Raw genomic sequence first — 21799 nt, 5'->3', positions numbered from 1 at the left:
AGTTTCTATCTGTATTAGTGGACTTTTACTTTGGGGCTTGGTTTGCCTTTTTAGTATCAGTACCTTGTATTCTCAGTGCCTGTAGTTAAAAATGGGTCTGACCCTATACCCCGCTTCAGGAGAAGACAAGGGACCCAGGGCTGCCCAGTGAGAGTGCTGTGTCCCTCTGGGTGAATCAGAGATGAGTGTCAGCCCAGGACTTGATAGAACTGTTGAGAAAGAGGAGCTCTTTCCACTGGGCTTATGAAGCTAAAGTGAGAGACAGGGCTCTTTGAGAAAAAAACAAAAAGTCAAAAGAGAGGAACAGAGAACTGAGAGATTTCTGAGGACACTGAACATCCTCCCCCAGCCTCTCCTCCTGCCAGGATGGAGTTGCTTTGTAAGGTGCTGGCTCGGCTAACCTGCAGGACCTCTCCCAGAATCTCCTCGGCTATGTGTTTCCAGTTGGATTGGACACGAAAGGTGTTCTGTGTGGGATTCAGAAGGTAGACTCAAAGGCAGCCAGGTCATTTCGATGTCTGCAAGCATTGGGGAAGGGGCACAGATACTGCCCAGCACAAGTGCACTGTGCCGATTTGTGACCTGCCTTTGTGTTTGTGGGGCAGCAGCCAGGTTTCCATGGGCCCTGCCTTCCCTCAGACTCTCCCGCAGCTTCCTCAGCTCTTGGACCACATGCATATATTTAGCTGTATGACAAAAGGCACCAGCTTTCCTTCTGCAGGCCCCACAGGAGCCCCATGTGGCCTGGAGATGATGAGAGACGGACCTGGGTTCCAATCCATCCACATAGGTTCCGGCTCATGTTCAGGGGCGCCAGTCTGTTCTTGGTCTTTCCCACTTCACATCTAGCTTCCCTATCTGACAGCTAGCTGTGAGGTCTTCAAGCTCCAGCATCAGAGACGAAGACCGCCTTATAGAAACTGGCGAACCAGCCTCTACAATTGCATAGGTCAAAGTCATGTAATAAACCCTTTAGTGTGAATTTGTGTGTGTCTGTGTCTGTGTGTGTGTGCATACTTTTGATTGATTAAACTCTTCTCTGTTTGGGCCCAGACTGATACACAGTACCATCCCTGGACTTTTCCATTATATAAATCAAGACATTCTCTTTCATGTTTAAGTCAGTGTGAATTTTGTTTCCGTCACTTGCCGCTGAAAAGGACTAGTAGACAGAATTATCATACTGTGACTAAGCAGCCTAATATCCTGAAGGCAGGATCTGCGCTTTACTCATCCTTAAATTGCCAGCATCCAGAAAGCTGCCACGTACATAGTAGGCACTTGGCAAACATGTGATGACTGAATGGACAACAAATGGCTGCAGAATAAAATGTTCTCCTGGGGACCCAGAGTTAAAGCTTCACACAACGTGAATCATGTGGAAGATGAAAAGCAGGATGAGTGGGAACTCCCGGCCTCTGGAAAAAGCCATGAAGATCCTGGGTCTGAGGAGCAGCTGAGTCTTCCACCTGGCAGCCGGGGGGAAAGGGCAACACATGTTAGGCATCTCATGTTCATTACTAGCACAGCAGGTGTCCCAGAGCAGCCAGCCCTCACGGAATTGAGCTTCCTGTCACTCCTGACCAGGATTCGCTACATGTGCAGAACAGAAGTGGTGTGGGAAGGTATTTTTTACATAGAAAATTTGAAAGTGCATCAGGTTCTGAGAAAAGGAAGCTTCTAAGAAAGATGATTTCACAGTAAGAGACCCCATGAGTCATCTAAAGAATTTATAACTGAGGTAGAACATAAATGCTAACCATTCTTGGTCCCTGCCTAGAACATTTTAACAGATCATAAGGAAGTAAGAGGTTCATGGGAACCACAAAGACAGATATTTCTGAGCAGAAATTTTCTGAGTGGTTTGACTGATATTCAGCATAATTGAATCAAGTGATGAACCAAGCAACGAACCAATACTTTGTATTTCCAAGTACAAACCTTCGCAGGGGAAATCACATGACATCCACATATTGAATCAAAATAGTAGAGGGGTGTAGTAGGCTGATAATGGCCCCCAAAGATACCCAGATCCTAACCCTGGAACCTGCCAATATTAACGTATGTGGGGAAAGTACCTTTTTAAAGGTGATTAAATTAGTATCTTGAGATGAAAAGAGTATCCTAGATTGTCCTGGGCCCTAAATGCAATCATAAATGTCCTTATAAGAGGGAGGAAGAAGGGGTTTGACTGCATTGGAGAAGCTGATGTGAAGGAGCAGAGAGAGACTTGAAGATTCCTTAGAATGGAGTAAAAGGCCGTGAGCCAAGTAATGCAGCAAGGTACAAGGCGAAAAGGTAAAGAAATAGATTCTCTCTAAAGCCTCCATGGAGAGAACCTTGGTTTTAGCCTTATAAAACCCATTTTGGACTTCTGACCTGCAGAAATGCAAGAGAATAACTGTACGCTTTTTTAAGCCATCAAGTTTGTGGTCATTTTACCTTTCCTAAGGTAGTCCCCACTTGGGCATCTTGAGTACAACTCTTCTCCTCCGCTAGGGGGAGCCCAAGCTGTATATCAGTGAATCATAACGGACGCAAAAGTCCAATTTGGTTTTCTTGTCTGACCATTTGAGTGGATTAGGAGAGTGAGCTGTGAAGTCAGACATCCTGGATTCAAATCCCAGCTTTGTTTCTACTTCTAGTTATGGAAAAATTATTTATCCTCTCAGTGCTTCCAATTCCCCATTGTAAAATGGGGATGATAATAGTGACCAGCTACCTGATAGAAAATTGTGGGAAATCGTTAAACAGACACTTCACAACAGAGCACATCCAAATGGCAAAAATACAAAAAGAAAATGCTCTACCTCATTGATCATCAGTTCAGCCCGCAATGAGAAACCACTACATACCCAGCAGAAGGGCTAAAATAAAGAAGACTAACAAAGTCAAGTCTTGATGAAGAAGTGAAACAACTAGGACTCTCATACATGGGAACCGAGTGCAATACTGTCCTCAGACCCAGTCAATGGGGGCCCCGCCCTGGCCCTGCTCCACCCCATGGAGTAAGGAGTCCTCGGAGCCCAAGAATATATACCCCTCCTCCCTGGACAATAGTCTCACACCCAGGACTCCAGAATTTCCCGCCTGAATTAGGCTTCTTCTCTGAGCCCATTTTTCAAAGGCAGGACACATTGCTGGTGTGTGCAAATCTTGATCCAAGGGGTGGCTGTGATGACATAGCCTATACATATTAGACTTGTTGCAATGCAGGACAGAACCAAGAGTGGGAAAGAATGCCAGGCTTTGTACTAAGAAATGAGAGACGGTTCTCCCCATGCTGAGGATAACAGGCACAATCACTATGAACAATGGTTTGGCAGTTTATGTGTATATATAAACACACGTATATATAAACACACGTATATATAAACACATGTATATGTAAACAAATATGTTGATTTCTGCTGGTTCTGGGCCTTTTTATATATATATATATATAGAGAGAGAGAGAGAGAGGGTTAGACACATACATATTGTTAGACAGAAATAACACCACTATTCATTATAGTGAAAACTAGAAACAACTAAGATGTTCTTCAACATTAAAGTGTATAAATAAATTGCAATATAATCATACAATGGAGATAAACCCACGCACATATGGTCACCTTATTTTTGATAAAGGAGGCAAGAATATACAATGGAGAAAAGACAGCCTCTTCAATAAGTGGTTCTGGGAAAACTGGACAGCTACATGTAAAAGAATGAAATTAGAACACTCCCTAACACCATACACAAAAATAAACTCAAAATGGATTAAAGACCTAAATGTAAGGCCAGACACTGTAAAACTCTTAGAGGAAAACATAGGCAGAACACTCTGACATAAATCACAGCAATATCCTTTTTGACCCACCTTCTGGAGAAATGGAAATAAAAACAAAAATAAACAAATGGGACCTAATGAAATGTAAAAGCTTTTGCACAGCAAAGGAAACCATAAACAAGACGAAAGGACAACCTCAGAATGGGAGAAAATATTTGCAAATGAAGCAACTGACAAAGGATTAATCTCCAAAACTTACAAGCAGCTCATGAAGCTCAATATCAAAAAAACAAACAACCCAATCCAAAAATGGGCAGAAGACCTAAATAGACATTTCTCCAAAGAAGATATACAGATTGCCAACAAACACATGAAAGAATGCTCAACATCATTAATCATTAGAGAAATGCAAATCAAAACTGCAATGAGGTATCACCTCACACCAGTCAGAATGGCCATCATCAAAAAATCTACAAACAATAAATGCTGGAGAGGGTGTGGAGAAAAGGGAACCCTGTTGCACTGTTGGTGGGAATGTAAATTGTTACAGCCATTATGGAGAACAGTATGGAGTTTCCGTAAAAAACTAAAAATAGAACTACCATACAACCCAGCAATCCCACTACTGGGCATATACCCTGAGAAAACCAGAATTCAAAAAGAGTCATGTACCACAATGTTCACTGCAGCTCTATTTACAATAGCCAGGACATGGACGCAACCTAAGTGTCTGCTGACAGATGAATGGATAAAGAAGATGTGGCACATATATACAATGGAATACTACTCAGCCATAAAAATAAATGAAATTGAGTTATTTGTAGTGAGGTGGATGGACCTAGAGTCTGTCATACAGAGTGAAGTAAGTCAGAAGGAGAAAACCTAATACCATATGCTAACACATATATATGGAATCTAGAAAAAAAATATGGTTCTGAAGAACCTAGGGGCAGGACAGAAATAAAGATGCAGACGTAGAGAATGGACTTGAGGACACAGGGAGGGGGAAGGGTAAGCTGGGACGAAGTGAGAGAGTGGCATGGACTTATGTATACTACCAAATGTAAAATAGATAGCTAGGGGAAGCAGCCGCATAGCACAGGGAGGTCAGTTCAGTGCTTTGGGACCACCTAGAGGGGTGGGATAGGGAGGGTGGGAGGGAGATGCAAGAGGGAGGAGATATGGGGATATATGTATATGTAGAGCTGATTCGTTTTGTTATAAAGCAGAAACTAACACACCATTGTAAAGCAATTGTACTCCAGTAAAGATGTTTAAAAAAAAAGTCATACAGTGGAGTACTGACACCAATATAAATGAATAAACTACCACTACATCCAACAACATGGGCAAAGCTCACAAATGTAACGCTGAACCAAAGAGGCCAGATACAAAAGAGTACGTACCATATGATTCCATTTATATAAAGTTCAAAAACAGGCAATACTAATCTATAATGACAAGTCAGGATAGTGATAGCTCTGGGGAGAAGGAGGGTAATGACTGGGGGTGGGAAGTGCTTCTGGGGTGCCACCAATGTTCTATTTCTTGATCTGAGTTACACTTACACAAGCGTGTTCAATGTATGAAAGTGCATTGAAATGTACTTAGGATTTATGTATGTATTCTGTATGTATATTTTTTCAATAAAAATGTATTATTTTAAAAAACTGTGCCTTATCTCTTAGGCTTGTTGTGGGGATTAAATAATTCAATAGTCCCAAGCTCCTGGGACAGGATATGACACAGTGAGTTCTGCATCATTGTTGTCATCACACCTAGGATGTCAGTGCTCTCTTTCTAAAACCAACCCTGATTCTTTCAACTCTGTTCTAAGAATTGAAGCACCTGCTCATGATCGCAGAGCCTAGTGGCTCATCAGATAACTAGCAGCATCAGTTAATGGAGCCCCATCTAGTTGTCAACTCCTGTACTTGGTGCCATGCGTGAGACATGGTAGCCACACAATTCAGCATCAGTAGGAAGCGAGCTCAGGCCTCCCACCCCCAACTCAGCATAAGAGCCACTCGCCCGAGAACATCTACCCAGCATCTCCAGGAGAAGCATTTGCACCATTTCTATATGTTCCTGTTGCATTGTGTGTTCTTTCACAGTGATTGTTGCCTTCTGTAGGTGTCTCCCCGCAGGCTACGAGAGAGTAGAGACTGCCTCTTTTATTTCTTTTTTCCCAGTGCTTAGCACTGTGTCTGTCACATGAGTGATTCTCAATAACTCTGAATCAAAGACAAAATTCCTGACCCATAGCAGGCATGTAACACAGCTTAATCCCATACCTCTCATCTTTTTCTCTCCTCCTCTTTTTAAAGTCTTTCTCTCTTTCTGTAGTTTTTTCTTCCAGCCAGGGGAACCTATATGATGAGACAGAAACCTTTGAGTCTGTTCGTATGAGACCCTTTATTAACATTCTAAACTAAATAGTCTAAACAGTTTAAACTGAAACAGTGACTGAGCCCACCTTAAAATGACGGCATACCCCAAGTTCATACCATGATTTCACTCTCTAATGGGACAAATGTTTCCACTGAAGAAATTCATCACCAACTTGTCATTTAAGCAGCAAACACCTCCAGTGGATGGGGTCTTTCAGGATTGTGGGTAAAGCTTCCAAAGAATCATTCATGCTATGTGAAATGGAAGAACAACAAATTCAACAGCTGATAGCAACACAACCCACTTCATCTGGGGACAAACTGGTACAGCTAATGCACTTTGCAGGCTACCATGAATGCCTTACAAAATACCTCCAATAAGAGAAGGGGGGTCCAGAAAGAGAACTCAGTATCCAATGAGCATTTGCTTATGGTGCACAAGCACAATATTTTGCACATAGTGTTTTATTTAAACAAACAGAAATTACTGAACACTGATGTGTAATTGGCTGTGAAAAAAATTAATTTCTAGGATTTCTTTCTGTAGAAATACGTATGTGCGCAATGACATATGAAAAAAGTTCATGAAATAATTATTTGGAATAGTGAAAAGTTAGAATTAATTGAAATGTTTATTGTTAAGAGAAAACTCAAATTATGATACAGCCATACTATGGAGTGATATGCAGTTGATAAAAGAACCTAAAGTGCCTCTATATGGACTGGCATGGAAAGATGTCTAAGTTACTTAAGGGGAAAACACTGCAGAACAGTATTTATTTACATAAATTTAAAATAAAGAAATATGCTTATAAAGTACATAGAAAATCATCCAGAAGAATTTATGCCAAAAGATTAATTGTGATTACCTCAGAGAGGAAGACTTAGAGAAATGAGAAAGAGGGAGAGGCAGGGAGGGAAAGGGATGACATTTTACTTTTTCCCCATTTATGTTTCCTACTTATATATTCAAGATTTGCTTGAATCATTCACAATAGCTTGTATTAGTTGAAAACTTTTAGAAACTTTGAGGTATTGGATTACTTTGGAAACAGGTTTCGAATCAGCTTCATTGCTTATCTTGGGCATTTACTCCATCTTTCTATCAGTTTCCCCAGCTATAAAATAATTACATTACTATTTCATGGCATGGTAGCAGGAGATGATCTATGTAAAGCTTTTAGCCTACTGCCTGATACTAATAAAATTGATTGGTATAGGTTAACTATTTCTGTGTAATAAAGCATCCCAAAAACCAGTGGTTCAAAGTAACAACGATATTTATTATCACTCATGCAAACATAGCTTTTCTGGGGATAGGCTGATATATACTGTGTTTGGCTGGGCTGCTCTGCTGAGGTTAGCTCTGTTCCACAAACCCCTGATCCTCCTTGAACTAATGGGATAATCAGGGCATGTCCTTCTCACAGTGATGGCAGAAGCACAGACAGCACAAACATGCAGTCTTTTAATGCCTTAGGCTCAGAGCCTACACACTGCCATTTCTACTTCATTGGCCAAGAAAATCACCCCAAAGTAAAGGGGTGTAAAAATATACTTTGCTAAGGGTGATCAATAATCCCCAGTTGCCTAAGGGGCTTCCCAGAATATGGAACTTTTCATGCTAGAACCAGGAAAGTCCTGGGTCAACCAGGACCAGTAGAGCATCTCTCTACTCCTTTAGGAGGATAACTTCAAAGTCACTCAGCAAAGAGCATGGTATCGGGACTGAGCGAAGAATTGGGACCAAGGATGCAATTTACCACACTTTTAATAATGTTATCTCTCTAGGAAAACAGGCAAATTAGTGGGTAGTCAAAATTATTTTTGGTAGATTGGTTTTAGGTTGGCCAAACAAAATCAGATCCTCCCAAAGTCTCCATGAACAGAATATTTCCCAGAATATTCTCAGAATTGAAAGTGTTTTGGTAGCAAGGGGTTATGGCATCAGATAGGTGACCAGTCTAGATTCTCAAAAAAAGCGTAAGATGCTTTTCAGTCCAATTCTAACTTCATTTGACAGAGAATAAGATGTCTCTTTAAGACCAGTGAGAATCCCTCTTATCTTTCCTTCTAGGGAGAATACTTTGCTTGTAACAGACTCTTAGCAAGAAAAAGTTGCTTGACTTTTAATCATGTGTTTGTGTGTGAACATTAATATTTATTTAGTTCCCTCAGCTTCACTAATCCTTTTCCCAAAAACCACAGTGTGTGGTTGTCCAGAGGTTAAATCCATAGAGCCACAGGGAGCCTGTTGTTTCCTGATCCCCACCACTTCCTTCTTTCTGTCTAGCCTGTATATTTCTCATCTGCAGACAGACTCTTAACTGGATAAGATCAGTGCACAGTCACAAATCACAATGAATGATTCCTCTCTCTTCATCACCATCTTCTTTACCTGAAACATGCCAGAGGGAGGCCTCTTAAAGTCCACAGATATTTGGGTTTTCAAATCTTAAAAAAAAAATTTAAGGAAAAGCAGGACTCTAGACATTCCCAGTGAGAATGTACTATTAAAATACCTTGGGGTTCATTTTTGTATGAACTTGGAGAATGAAACAAAGAAATATTCATATGCTAATTTAAACATATACAACTGAGACAGCTGACTATCAAAAGCATTGGAGGGTCAATGTGTCAGGTTGTTTTGCAACTTCATGGAAAATCAATTAGAGTTTAAGTGACCCCTCTGGGGCAAGTATCCGGCCACTAACCTCTTCACAAATTCCAATCCAGGTGCCAATACAAGTGAATTAAACTGCTTAGAGCACTTCTAATGATGAAGAATGTGTAGATAGATTACCTTAAATTATAATCAATAATTTTAAAGGGACCCAATCATCAGCTTTAATACACTCTACCCAGATTAAGTAAGTGGGCTCAACCAAAGAATAAAGGCCTTTTTAGCTGCCCATCTCCCTCACTTCCCCCCTTTCTGACATTCCACAGGCTATAGTTCTGAACAGACCACCTGCTCTGAAAGACCTAGAAGCAATTTAATCTAAAAGTTTAAGAGGCTGTTAATCACCTGGGGCTCATAGACACTGACAATATCTATGTGTTGCCTGTGATTCCAGCACAGCTGAGCACCCAGGCCATTCCCAGTTGCATATAATGAGGGCAAGCTGATCCCCGAGGTGGCCTTCCTCCTAGTCCTTCTTTTGATCTGTTGCCTCTCCACCCCATCTATTTTCATTCTTGTTTTAATTTGATGAGGCAGGTGGTCAAGAAGTACATCATTCCAGGGAGATGTAAAAAGGCATGCAGTAAATAATAATCAGCAGTGTTTTTACCTCCAGCCTTTCTTTAAGTGATCTCACATGGCATTAGGACCATAATGATAAACCAGGATACTGAGCTTATAAGTTAACCATGACATTCTCTGAGAAGGGTGGACCAACAAACATTTTATGAGAGCAGGCTGATGAATAAATGGGAACAAGATAAGACAAAGTGATAATGTCCCCTCAGCATTTTAAATCATCAAGAGAATTAAAAAAAAAAAATTGCAAGACAAATATCTACCTTGATTTAAAGGCTGCTCAGCAGATAGGAAATAAGGAAGAATCTATTATGCCACAGAAAAGTTCTCCAGAGAACTGAGGCGATTTTTTTTCTTAATATGAGCCGTTGATTAATAACTTGGGGAAAAAAATGTTTAGGGAGTTAGAGACTTGTAATTTTATTTCCTTCTGAGAGTAGAAAGTGCGGAAGGAGGGAGAGTCACCTGAGTAATTAGCATTGGAAGATTTGAGTCTGGGAAAAACAGAGGAAATTAAGTTAGGGAGTCTTATAGAAAGAGATGGAAGTTTGTAATATAAAGTCTTCATAGAGATAAGAATGATAACAGTTTCCTAGGGCTAACTATGTGCTAGGAACTTCCCATGCTAATTCTGTTCTGTAGGGCAGGCACTATCACATATTCCATCAATTCTAAAATAAACGCATGCACAGGCAGATTTTGTATATATTTAAATTTAACATACACATATATATCATAATATCAGATAGATGATAGATAGATACACATATATAAAACATTTTAACACAGGATTGATGTCACCTTACAATCACCATAGACCAGAAGGCAGACATGATCTAATTCTATCATTGTGAATGTGTAAACTCATAATACTGTCACTTCAGTTGACTTATGCACGTCCTTGGCACTGCATATGTTGGGTTTAATTGCTGTTTAAAAATCTTTTACACTATGATCCAGTATTAAACTAAAGATTATTTTACAAGCAGAACCAGCATAAAAGCTGAGCAAGAAAGTGGATTAAATTTGGTATTAGTAAAGCAAGTCTTCATCACAGGAAAGAAAGACCCTGATTTCATATTTGCTTACAAAGCAACAACCAAATGCTTTAGGGAGCCCTAAGAAATGAAGCTACTAACAAATAGATGAAGCTATGTTTCCTTTCATTACTGAGATTTACGCAAAATAATTGCCTGTCACATGCCAAGCAATGCAAATGAAGGCAGGACAAATGACCAAATACCCAAGAACAGCTTAAGGACACTTTCACACTTGGAGAGCCTGGTTTGTCTAACTCATGCGTGATTAGCAGTGTTGTTTTGTAATTTTCTTACTGGTAGAGAAAATCATGGTGCATCTTATGTCCAAAAGCACTTAGATTCAATTAACTAGGGTATTACTATATCTTTTCTACAGATAAGAATTCAGAGGCTCAGATAAGTTAAATTACTTGCCCCAAAGCCCACAGGAAGTGAGTTCTTAAAGACCTCCTTTAAAATGAGGTCAGTCTGATTCCAGAACTTAAGGTCTTAACCATTATGATAAACTACTTCCCAATCAAAGAAGATTGACCTAGTCCTTTGAAAAATTAAGTCAGATCATGGCACTTCTCAATAAATATTCATCTCAGTAAAGAGGAAAAGTTGAGAAGTCTTTTTACAAGGGCCTACAAGACCTCAGGGCATCTTTGGTCCTCCCCCTCTCCATCTCATCTCCTACTGCTCCCCCTCACACTCTGCTCCAGTTCCACTGGCTCCTTGCTTTTCTCTTATCATGCTAGCAAGCTGCTCCTACTTCAAATACGCTCCTACCTCAGGGCCTTTGCACTTGCTGTTCTCACTACTTGGAATACTTCCCACCACCCTGTATAAAATAGAAGCACACTACCCCATCTCAGGTCCTCTCCATTCCCTTTAACTTGTTTTATTTTCTCCATAGCATATTACTATGTGAAATATTAGCTATGCCTTTGTTCATTTGCAACAATGTAAGCAAGCTTCAGAGGGCAGGGGCTTTGTTTTATACATTTCTGTATCTGTATGGAGAGTGGGTACTTCATAAATGAATGAAAAAAACAAATCTTCCTCTGAAAATGTCACTACACTCTCTTTCCCTTCTGTTTTGTTGATTCAGAAAATTATCATAAATTGGCATCTGTAGATTATTATTACTTGTAAATCAGTAATCCTGTTTTTCAATCCTTTGGGGGCTTAATAAAGAGTTATGCTTTTGTAGTAGAATGTTTCCAAATGCAGATTCCAGAGCCAGACTACTTGGATTTTAATGCTGGCTCTACCACTTGCCTGTGTGATGTCATGAAAGTCACTCAACTCCTCTGAGTCTTAGTTTCCTCATCTGTAAAATGGAGACAATAATAGGACTGACTTCTGAGGATTCTAACAAGGATTAAATTAAGTAATACAGGTACATGTCCAGGCTCATGCTAAGTATTAAGTGAACTATTTATTTCGATTGGCAAACTATTTCCATCTTACCTAACAGGAATCATTAAAATGATTCTGAATCAAGGGAAATTTTTCCCCCAAGGGACATTTGGCAATACTGGAGACAATTTTGGTTATCACAACTGGGCACGCTGCTGGTATTTAGCAGGTAAGAAGCTAGGGCTGCTGCTAAACATCTTTCAGTGCGGGCGTGTGGGAGAGGGCAGAACAAAGAATTACAGAACCCAAATGTCAATAATGTCACTGAGGAGAAACTGTATAGATAGAGAACATTTGTTTCAACATACTGCAAACTCCAACATTTCAGAAAGAGTAAGAAATTTAAAGGGGGAAGCTTTTTTTTAAGCTAGCACCACTCTTTCTGTCATGCCTATAAAATCAGCTTAGAGATGGAAATCCACACTCACATTGCCCCACTCTAGAAGACTGGCCTTAAATCTTTGCCTTTTATAATTTATGGCCAAGGAGATGCAGGTGCTGCTGCCCAGACCCCAGAACTCCCAGGCAATTTTCCTTGGAGATTCTATGTTCATTATTCAGTTCTGCATCAGACCACTAGAGGGTACAGAAACACCATCAATCGTGGAGCATTTGGGTGCCAGACTCAGTTTTCAGTAATGTAAATCTTAATAAAATGCTAAATTATTCCTGGTCCCTAAAAATAAAAACTACTCAGAATATCTTTATTAAACACTTCTATAGGTATACAGTTTAAAAGGCTGGTATTCAAGTATTTCACTCTAATTGTCATCACTCCCAACCTGCAAATTATGTCAGTAATTTAATTCAATGTCATCTGTTAAATGGAAATCTAATAAATAACCACTAATGATGTTATGAAAAGCCTGAGGCTATTATGATGTTATTATGATAATATTTTATGACTATACTGGTAAAACTCTCTTTAATGAAGATTTGGTTATGCTATGAGTTAAATCATATCAAATAGATATATATGATTTTATCCACCAGGAATTAAGCAAAAATTAAGCAGGAATTGGAACCTAAATTTGAACTCCAAGTTGGACTAAATAGCATTATTGTGCTGAAGGCTGAAACAAACATGAACCAAAGCATTAATGATCATTGTCCTAAAAATATTACCTTAGGACAAACCTGAATGACTGAAAAAATATTAGGGCATCACTAAATATTTAGATATATCTCTATTTCACACACTCAGATTTAGAATAGAGGCACTGAGGAAAAGTCATAGAAAACTTTGGAAGGAAACGATTAAAGAATTATTTTAAAAAGCAGAGTGTCCACCTGTTTCTCCTTTCAACTAAAAGTTAACAGAAGTGTGGACACAAATATTGTGCAGGTGATTCCTAAACTTGTCCTTGTGACATCCCAAGTCGTTCACAATTATCTCTAAAGAGATTGCAAAATTCCATTTGAAAATAATTTTAATTAACTTACACACACATGCACACACACACAAACATAAATGAACAAAACTGCTGTGTATTTTGATACAGAGTTAAAGAGCTGAAAGATGGTGTCAAATCCAATAAATGAGAATAGGGATCAATGATTCAGAAAGATTTAAGTATCAGGCTTTAGGAGACTGCATAGAATAGTGGTTAACTACATAGGTCTGATATCAGACTATCTGGGTTTGAAAACTGCCTCTACCAGTTAATAGATTTTTTTAAATTGAGATATACTTGATGTACAATATTATATAAGTTTCAGGTGTACAACATAGAGATTCACAATTTTTAAAGGTTATATTCCATTTATAGTTATAAAATATTGGCTATATTCCCTGTGTTGTACAATATATTCTTGTAGCTTATTTATTTTATACATAGCAGTTTGTACCTCTTAGTCCCCTATCCCTATCTTGCCCCTCCCCGCTCCCCTCTCCCCACTACCAGTTAATAGTTTTGAAGTTCTGGGAAAATTATTTCACATCTCTATACTTTAACTGTAAAATAGCTGTAACTATCATAGTACATTTTCTCTCGTAGGTTTGATGTGGGGATTACAAGAGTGAATATAGGCACAGCACTTAGAACAGTGTCTGGCACATATTAACTCTATGTAAGTGCTTCCCATTATTATCATTTCCATTAATAGCTAGATCAACCCGAGATAACATCTATACCTCTTCTCTTTTCAATTGGCCATGCCTTTTCTTTCTTTTTTTTTTTTAACGTCTTTATTGGAGTATAATTGCTTTACAATGTAGTGTTAGTTTCTGCTATATAACAAAGCGAATCAGCTATATGTATACATATGTCCCCATATCCCCTCCCTCTTGCGTCTCCCTCCCACCCTCCCTATCCCACCCCTCTAGGTGGTCACAAAGCACCAGAGCTGATCTCCCCATGTGATGCAGCTGCTTCCCACTAGTTATCTATTTTACATTTGGTAGTGTATATATTGTCAATGCTACTCTCTCACTTCGTCCCAGCTTACCCTTCCCCCTCCCCGTGTCCTCAAGTCCATTCTCTACATCTGCATCTTTATTTCTGTCCTGCCCCTAGGTTCTTCAGAACCATTTTTTTTTAGATTGCATATATATTTGTTAGCATAAGGTATTTGTTTTTCTCTTTCTGGCTTACTTCACTCTGTATGACAGACTCTAGGTCCATCCGCATTTCTGCAAAAGGACCCAATTTCGTTCCTTTTTATGGCTGAGTAGTATTCCATTGTATATCTGTACCACATCTTTTTTATCCATTCCTCTTTCGATGGACACTTAGGTTGCTTCCATGTCCTGGCTATTGTAAATAGTGCTGCAATGAACATTGTGGTACATGTCTCTTTTTGAATTATGGTTTTCTCAGGGTATATGTCCAGTAGTGGGATTGCTGGGTCATATGGTAGTTCTATTTTTAGTTTTTTAAGGCACCTCCATACTGTTCTCCATAGTGGCTGTATCAATTTACATTCCCACCAACAGTGCAAGAGGGTTCCCTTTTCTCCACACCCTCTCCAGCATTTATTGTTTGTAGATTTTTTGATGATGGCCATTCTGACTGGCGTGAGGTGATACCTCATTGTAGTTTTGATTTGCATTTCTCTAATGATTAGTGCTGTTGAGCATCCTTTCATGTGTTTGTTGTATGCCCTTTCTTTCTTTTTTAAAGTATCACTCAATCATTTTTTCTCCAAGAAAAGTGACAGACAGAACATATCAGACTTCACGGACCTTGAGAAATATGAAAAAGTTGACTCAGTTTCTGAGCTGTCCTATCATAATCATCATAATAGAGACAGCCCTTCAGTTTTTTCCTTTTCCTTTCCTTTCCATTCCCCCATTATATGCCCACTCCATCTTTTTTATCAGCATTGACCTAAGCAAAAGGTACAAATAAGGGAGGGAGAAGAAGTTATTTATTTTTATTTTTTCATTGAGCCACCAACCCTCAAGCCAGGCATGAGGTTAAATATAATCTATAACAGAAAAAGCCTCTTAAAGCGTTTGTAAGGCACCCTTTGAAAATGTCACATGAATTAACGGGAACACCACTTTTTTCCTTTTATCAGGTTCTAGGAAGGTTCACTGGCTGCTGAACTTTTTCTTTTCCTCCTGTAACAATTGGTTATCATTAACTTGTGATAAGACCACATCCAAGAGGGAATATATCCAGGAAGTGGGGAATCGAAGGAAAGGAAGAATGTAGGAGAAACCCAGAACCCAAATCTTGTCATCATGTCAGCCCTGCAATAGTTAATGCCCTGACCTGTTGCCATAGAAACAAGACCTCAATGTCAGAGTAACATGGGTTTCAGGGCATAGAGCACACCTCCCCCAGTACTTCATTCAACTTCAATCAATTTCATTTCATTCAGAAAAATCCTCATTTGGGGAGGTCACTCCCAAATCCTAAAAAGGCCAAAATATCAGGTGCTCAATATATTAAGGTGTAATTCCATTAGTGAAAACTCACTAACCCATGTCACAATCAGCCTTGTATCACATCAGTGTATTATGTATTCCATCACAGCAAGACCAAGTTGCCCAGAAATGAAAAATTGAAATATGCATGAAACTGAAAATAAGTACCATGATGTTTGTATTAATTTTATTCTCTTTATTTTTAACTAGATAGGGCCTCTCTAGATGAAAAATGCCTTTAAGTATTTTTTTTACACCACAGAGCATAATTGTGAAATAACCAGACTCTAGAAACAGGTGGGCTGGGTTTGGATCCTGACCTTGCCACTTATTATATAATCTTTGTCAAAATCCCTAATTCTCTATGTCTCAGTTTTTTCATCTGTAGAATAAGAAGAATAGTTCATACCTCATAGGATCGTTGTAAGAATTAATGAGTTAATGAGTTAATATCAATGAGTTAATGAGTTAATATCAATATATACAGAGTACTCAGTGCCTAGCACATTACAAGCACTATATAGATGTTTGTCATAATAAAAATAATTATTTTATTATAAATTATAATGACTTGATGAGAGAAAGAAAAACTTAATTTTGTCTTTAGATGCTCAGTTTTTATTTTAATTTGAAAAGTCCTATTTGCCATGCTTTAAACATTAAAAAAAAATCATACTTTTATTATATGCAATGGCTAAATGAGTAAATAGGACTTCAAAAGAGGGAAAAAGTAAATTCACTCAAGATGATTTTCAATTTTTTTTTTTTCATTTTTTGTTTTTGGGCACTGTGCAAAGCCTTTTGCTACATCCAGTTACGGTTCAGGACAACCCCTGGTGAATGAATGAATGATGAACAGAACAGTTTCATGACCAACCAGCAGCCAGGCCCATTCATTCTAATTGTGGGACCAGATCGGAAATTACTTAGCAACCACTTGAGTAAATGATGGGGAAGGAAGGCTCTGCAGAGCAGTTTCATAATTGCAATCAAGCAAACATCATTAAAGACTTTCTCCTGACCATATTTCCCGAGCTCCGCTTATCTGCGAGTCATCAGAATAAACAGATCCAGTTAAAGAAAACAGGGCCATACTCCACAGATCATGGATGCCCAGACACACATGGTCTCAAAACCCTTGGAAGAATGCTTGCTGGATCCTTTCGCTCATATGAGGACAAATACAATATTACGTAAAGGAATGTTTTGGATTGTAAATCTTTACCAGGACATAGGGTCGGTGTCTTGTATAAGCATATCTAATCCCTGGGTAGGACTGCCACTTGAATATTTCTTCTCTATGCCACCCTGTGACACAGTTCTAGCTCAGTGCTACCATCTCCATCTAATCTTCTAAGAGCCCAGGGTCAGAAGGATCTGAGAAGTTGAGTTCAGCCTCTCAGTCATTTTTCCTATAGAAGGTCACAGGCTGCAGCATGAACATTTCCACCTGTAAAATCCAACTCCCCTTGAGGCAGTTCATCTACTCTGTACACATTTATAGAACACCTACTATGTTACATATATTGGGTTTTGTGTTAGGAATACAAAATTAAATACAATTATGTCTTTGCTTGCATGAAGCACATTATGTGCTGCAAGAGAGAGGTGTGAGAAAACACACAATGACAAAACATTGTGAAATAGTTCTACAGGAGTGAGAACAGCATGCTATGTGAGTACATAATAATAGTTAAAATAGTTAACATTTATTTTCTATCAAGCACTGCTCTAAAATGCTACACACATTAACTCTTTCATCCTCATGACAGTCTTGAAGGTAAACTGAGGTGCTGAGAGGTTAAATCACTTAGAGTCACACAGTAAGTGTCACAGCCAGTTTAGTTGAAACATGTACCCCACCCTGGGAGAATCAAGAAGACTTCTTGGAGGAAGGAGGTGGAGTATGAGGAAACCTGAGAGATGGATGTGGCTCAGTTAGATAAAGTAGGGGAAGGGCATCCTATCAGAGGGGAAAATATGTGCCAGCCTCACCCTTGGACCCAGCAATAGGACCTAGTGCTCTAGCACTCCTCCAGCTGTGTCCCTCCCTCTGGTTACAGAGTCTACAGGGACAAGGGCTCATGCCCACCCAGAGCCTGTTCCCATTCCTTCCATTCTAGACCATGCTCTCGAAACCAGGACCCCCGAAGTCCTTGCCCCAGTGGCTCCAGGCCCCCTTGCAGAATCTGTGTGGCTTCTTCCACCCTCCTAAGAGAGGGCCAAGTTGCTTATGTGCTTGCTGCTAGGGAATGGCCATGTGCAAGGGTTGTGGATGTGGTGCCCGGGTGTGCAGGCTGGGGTGTCCCTACAATCACACAGAAAACACATCGCGTGGGACAGATCGAGGGGTAGGAGAGAAGGCTTTTGGGCTGGGGGCTGGGAGCTCTCTCCTGCACGATGACATGCAGATGTGAAACTCTGAAGAGTCAGAGGATTCAAAATCTAAACCTAGCTTTCTAGGTAGTTACAAACATATTTTTATCAAAGGTAAAGGATAGAACACATTTGATGTAACAGCATGTTAGCTTAATCTACACATGTGAAGAATTTGGAAATATGGCCTGTGGCCTCCATTTGTACGCAAGCCCTCAGCCCTACAAATGTGGAGGTAAACCTCCTAAGTGCGAGGGATGAAGATGGGAGAAAGCACAGCTTGCCAGGGAAACTAAATGTAGCTTAGCAAAGCTCAGGCCTAGAATGGGAGACAAAGACATCAGAGACGCTCCTGCCTGCCTAGTGACTTGAACTTAATTTGGAAGGCTGCAGAGATCTTTACAGATTTTAAGCTGGAGAGTTAAGGCAGCATTGGGTTTGGAGCACTCACATCACATGTGTCAATCTGTTCTGTCTCCAAAAGAAACACACGATGATATTTTTATTCTCACTTCTTCCCTTTGCCTCTAAACAGATGCAGGAAAGAAAAAGAATGGTGATGTCTTTTATGGCTGTAGGAGTCCAAATAACAAAGCCTGGGGCAGTTAGAAGAGCAAACATGTAGGAGAAAGAATAGCAACCTGACGTTCTTATCTGACCTACCCAGCTGGAGAGAGCCTGAAATCACAAATTCAGAGAAGCCAGGCAGCCAAGCCAAAGCCCAAGAGCCCACAGATGTCAAGGGCAGGATGTCTGGGAATGGGTCAAGGGCATGGGGCAGAGCCAGGTGGGTAATCAAAGAGCTAACATAGACCTAATGCACATGAGGTACGGAGTCCTTGGAATGAGGCTTGCTATACCCTGGGGTGCAGCAGGAGACTCCCAGTTATTGATTGACTTCCCAGAGCAAGGCCATTTAGGCCGGATGTTCAGATTAACAGGGCAGGTCTCTCACAGCATTGGCCACACAAGACTGCCTCTAACCACAATTGATGGACAGTGGACTAACAGAATCCTCCTTCAGTAGGCCTCTGTAGTAGTTATTTATCAAATTTTGTTGCCAAGAATAACCTGACTTCCACATGGGGAATTATCCTTCCACCACCATATGTGATTTTGAAAAGAACAACAGCAACCTCCAGACTGAGCTTCCCATCAACAGGGCAGATCTTTTGATGACTGTCCCCATCCCACCTTACGACCAGGGGGAAATGATGTGACCTAAGTTCAACCTATCAAACACTTACCCCAAGACTTTAAATGGTGAGCCAGTAAGGCAAGAATATGAGAAGAGTTGGGGTGAAGATTATTGCTGCAGCAGCCTCTGGGTTGTCAATAATCACTGCTGTGATGGCAGCAGGAATGCCAGGGTAGGTTCTTGACCGGCCTGTTCGAAGAGAATGACCTTGGAGTTAGAAAATGCTACCCACCCTTTTTCTAAGCCTCCCGTGAGCTCCCTTCATCCTGTCAATAAATCCCCAAGCGCTCCCATAAAACCAACCAGCTTCCCATCTGTGTCATGAGCAGCTCTTGCCCCCAGACCAGCAAGGAAGTTTGAAACCCTGGAACTTGATGCTCAAAGTCATTTGTGAAGATGGAGATTTTCAATCATAGTTTGAACTGGCAAACCAGTGGCTCCTCCATTTTTAGCAAAGTGCATTTAACACAATGCTACATTATGTTTCTAGGCTCTCTCCTCAAATACTGGGATGCACTAATTGTGACAGACCCACTTGGCTATCAGTGTACTCTGGGACAGCGGTCCCCAAAGGAAGAGGAGTTATTTTTTTATTTCCCTGGAGCCCCATGATTCCTGATACTCTGGTGAAGGGCAAGGAGATGTTGACAGGGTAGTCAGTTTGCTGAGGCAGGGAGGGAAGGCTCCACTGGCCCTGCTCTCTGCATGCGGAGATACTGACAAGCTTGAGCAGGGACTGCAATTGAAGGGAGAGCAATCAACGCATGGGGGGCCTGGGCCTTAGCTACTGGCTATCAATCCCATTTGAGCAGATAGATTTTCATTAAAAATGTCACTTTGAAAATTAGAAAAGCATACACACACATATGCAACTAAACAGATGTTCATATTCCTCCTCCTCTTCCTTCTACAGTACTCACAGGAAACACATGTCTGTGTTGTCCTAAGTCCAGTTACTAATTAGCACGTTTCAGTAGCACATTTCACGGAGGATAGCGAGGATTTCAAAGGGATTCCTTCCTTTTAAGTTGAGACAGCTGGTGCTAATTACCAAGCAGGAAAAGAATGTGCAAACAGATCATTGAGAAGCCATCCGTGAAACAGAAGGCTGAGGGGTCTTTGGGTCTTATGGTAGAATGCCTCTCCAGTGGTTGGAAGGGACTGCATATTATCTACATCTTCACCTTGCCCCCAGGAAGCAGCTGTCCAGTTTCATCATCCTGCAAGTAGGTGGGAAACACAGTCCAAGAGCATGAACTCAAAGATCACTTCACAGCATGCATGTAAATTTCACAGAAATACAGCAGAGCTCTTGTAGTAAACCATTTCCCTCTCAAACATGCACAGCAAAATAGAAGCTAAGCATGGCCTTTACCTTTTTAAACAAACCCAGGGGATGATCGATTCAAAGTTCATCTTTATAATTGTGTTGCTATGAAATGAGGGCAATCTAGACACCCCAAATTATGCTAGTAAGGAAAAAAAAGAATCTTGACTCTAATTTAGTCACACCAGTAATGGAAAGAACACTAGACAAGAAATCAAGAGCTTTCTGATTCATACTCATTATGAGACTTTGGGAAAGTTATCTAGTTTTTCTGAGCCTCAGGTTTTCATCCGTAAATGGGAATAATGGTACGTACCACACAGGACTATATGTGAACATTTTGGAATATTATAAAAGTACAACTCGTATTTAATTTGAATCTCTAGATAACGATAAAGTTATTGGGTATCTTTGGAATGTGATTTCTAACAAAAGCCAACCAAAGTAATCTCAGCCCAGCGGAAGTATATGAGTACCTTACAGAGGGAGTTGATAGTACTGGGTTCTGAGGCTGCCTAGAGAAGATAGAGAACTTGCAGGATGACTAATTGGATTTTAAGAACTGGCTTCATAACTGAGAATAATTATGCAAAGACAGTGCAGCAGAGTGACTAAAGGTAAAAGTTCTGGAATCATACTGCCTCAGTTTCCAATTCTGCTCTATCACTCCCAACCTGTGTGACCCTAGGCAAGTCACTTGACCCCCAACTGTAAGTTAAGGGAAACAGTAATGACACCAACTCATGGATGGCTACATTGTGAGGATTAAATGAGATGTAAAATAGGCACAACGTTTAATAGATTATAAATTTCATCTCAAACAGTATCAGTATTACAAAGACAATGTTAGTATTATTATAGTCACAGAGCTAACAGGCTCATTTTCCTTTATTTTTATTTTAATTATTACTGTCAGCTAACATATATTGCTTATATTGGGCAGCTTTTATGCATATTGATTCAGTTACTCCTCAGAACAACCCTATGAGATATGTTAGTGAATAGCAGAGCTGGGATGTGAACCCAGGCAGAAGCTTGCTCTTAACTATTGCACAAATTAATGTGGGCCAGTGATTGAGATTGGGGTGGGGGCATTTAAGAGTGAACTACTTGGTACAATGGTAGCTTGGACAGCTGGATTTGAATATGAAAATGT

At 40.1% G+C, this 21799-nt stretch overlaps 1 long non-coding RNA gene across 1 annotated transcript; it reads right to left on the bottom strand.

The window, feature by feature from the left end:
• Window positions 1–1310: 1310 nt before the first annotated feature.
• On the bottom strand, window positions 1311–20421 carry LOC133101391 (uncharacterized). Its single transcript, XR_009702627.1, has 3 exons — window positions 20237–20421; window positions 19366–19505; window positions 1311–1469 (listed from the first exon to the last, which is right to left on the bottom strand). It is a non-coding gene; the product is annotated as an uncharacterized LOC133101391 (long non-coding RNA).
• Between the last annotated feature and the right edge of the window lie 1378 nt (window positions 20422–21799).

This window comes from Eubalaena glacialis, chromosome 11 (assembly GCF_028564815.1).
Source record: "Eubalaena glacialis isolate mEubGla1 chromosome 11, mEubGla1.1.hap2.+ XY, whole genome shotgun sequence".
Taxonomy (NCBI): Eukaryota; Metazoa; Chordata; class Mammalia; order Artiodactyla; family Balaenidae; genus Eubalaena; species Eubalaena glacialis.
Note: the sequence above shows the minus strand (reverse complement) of the source record. Positions and strands in the feature narration are given on the sequence as shown.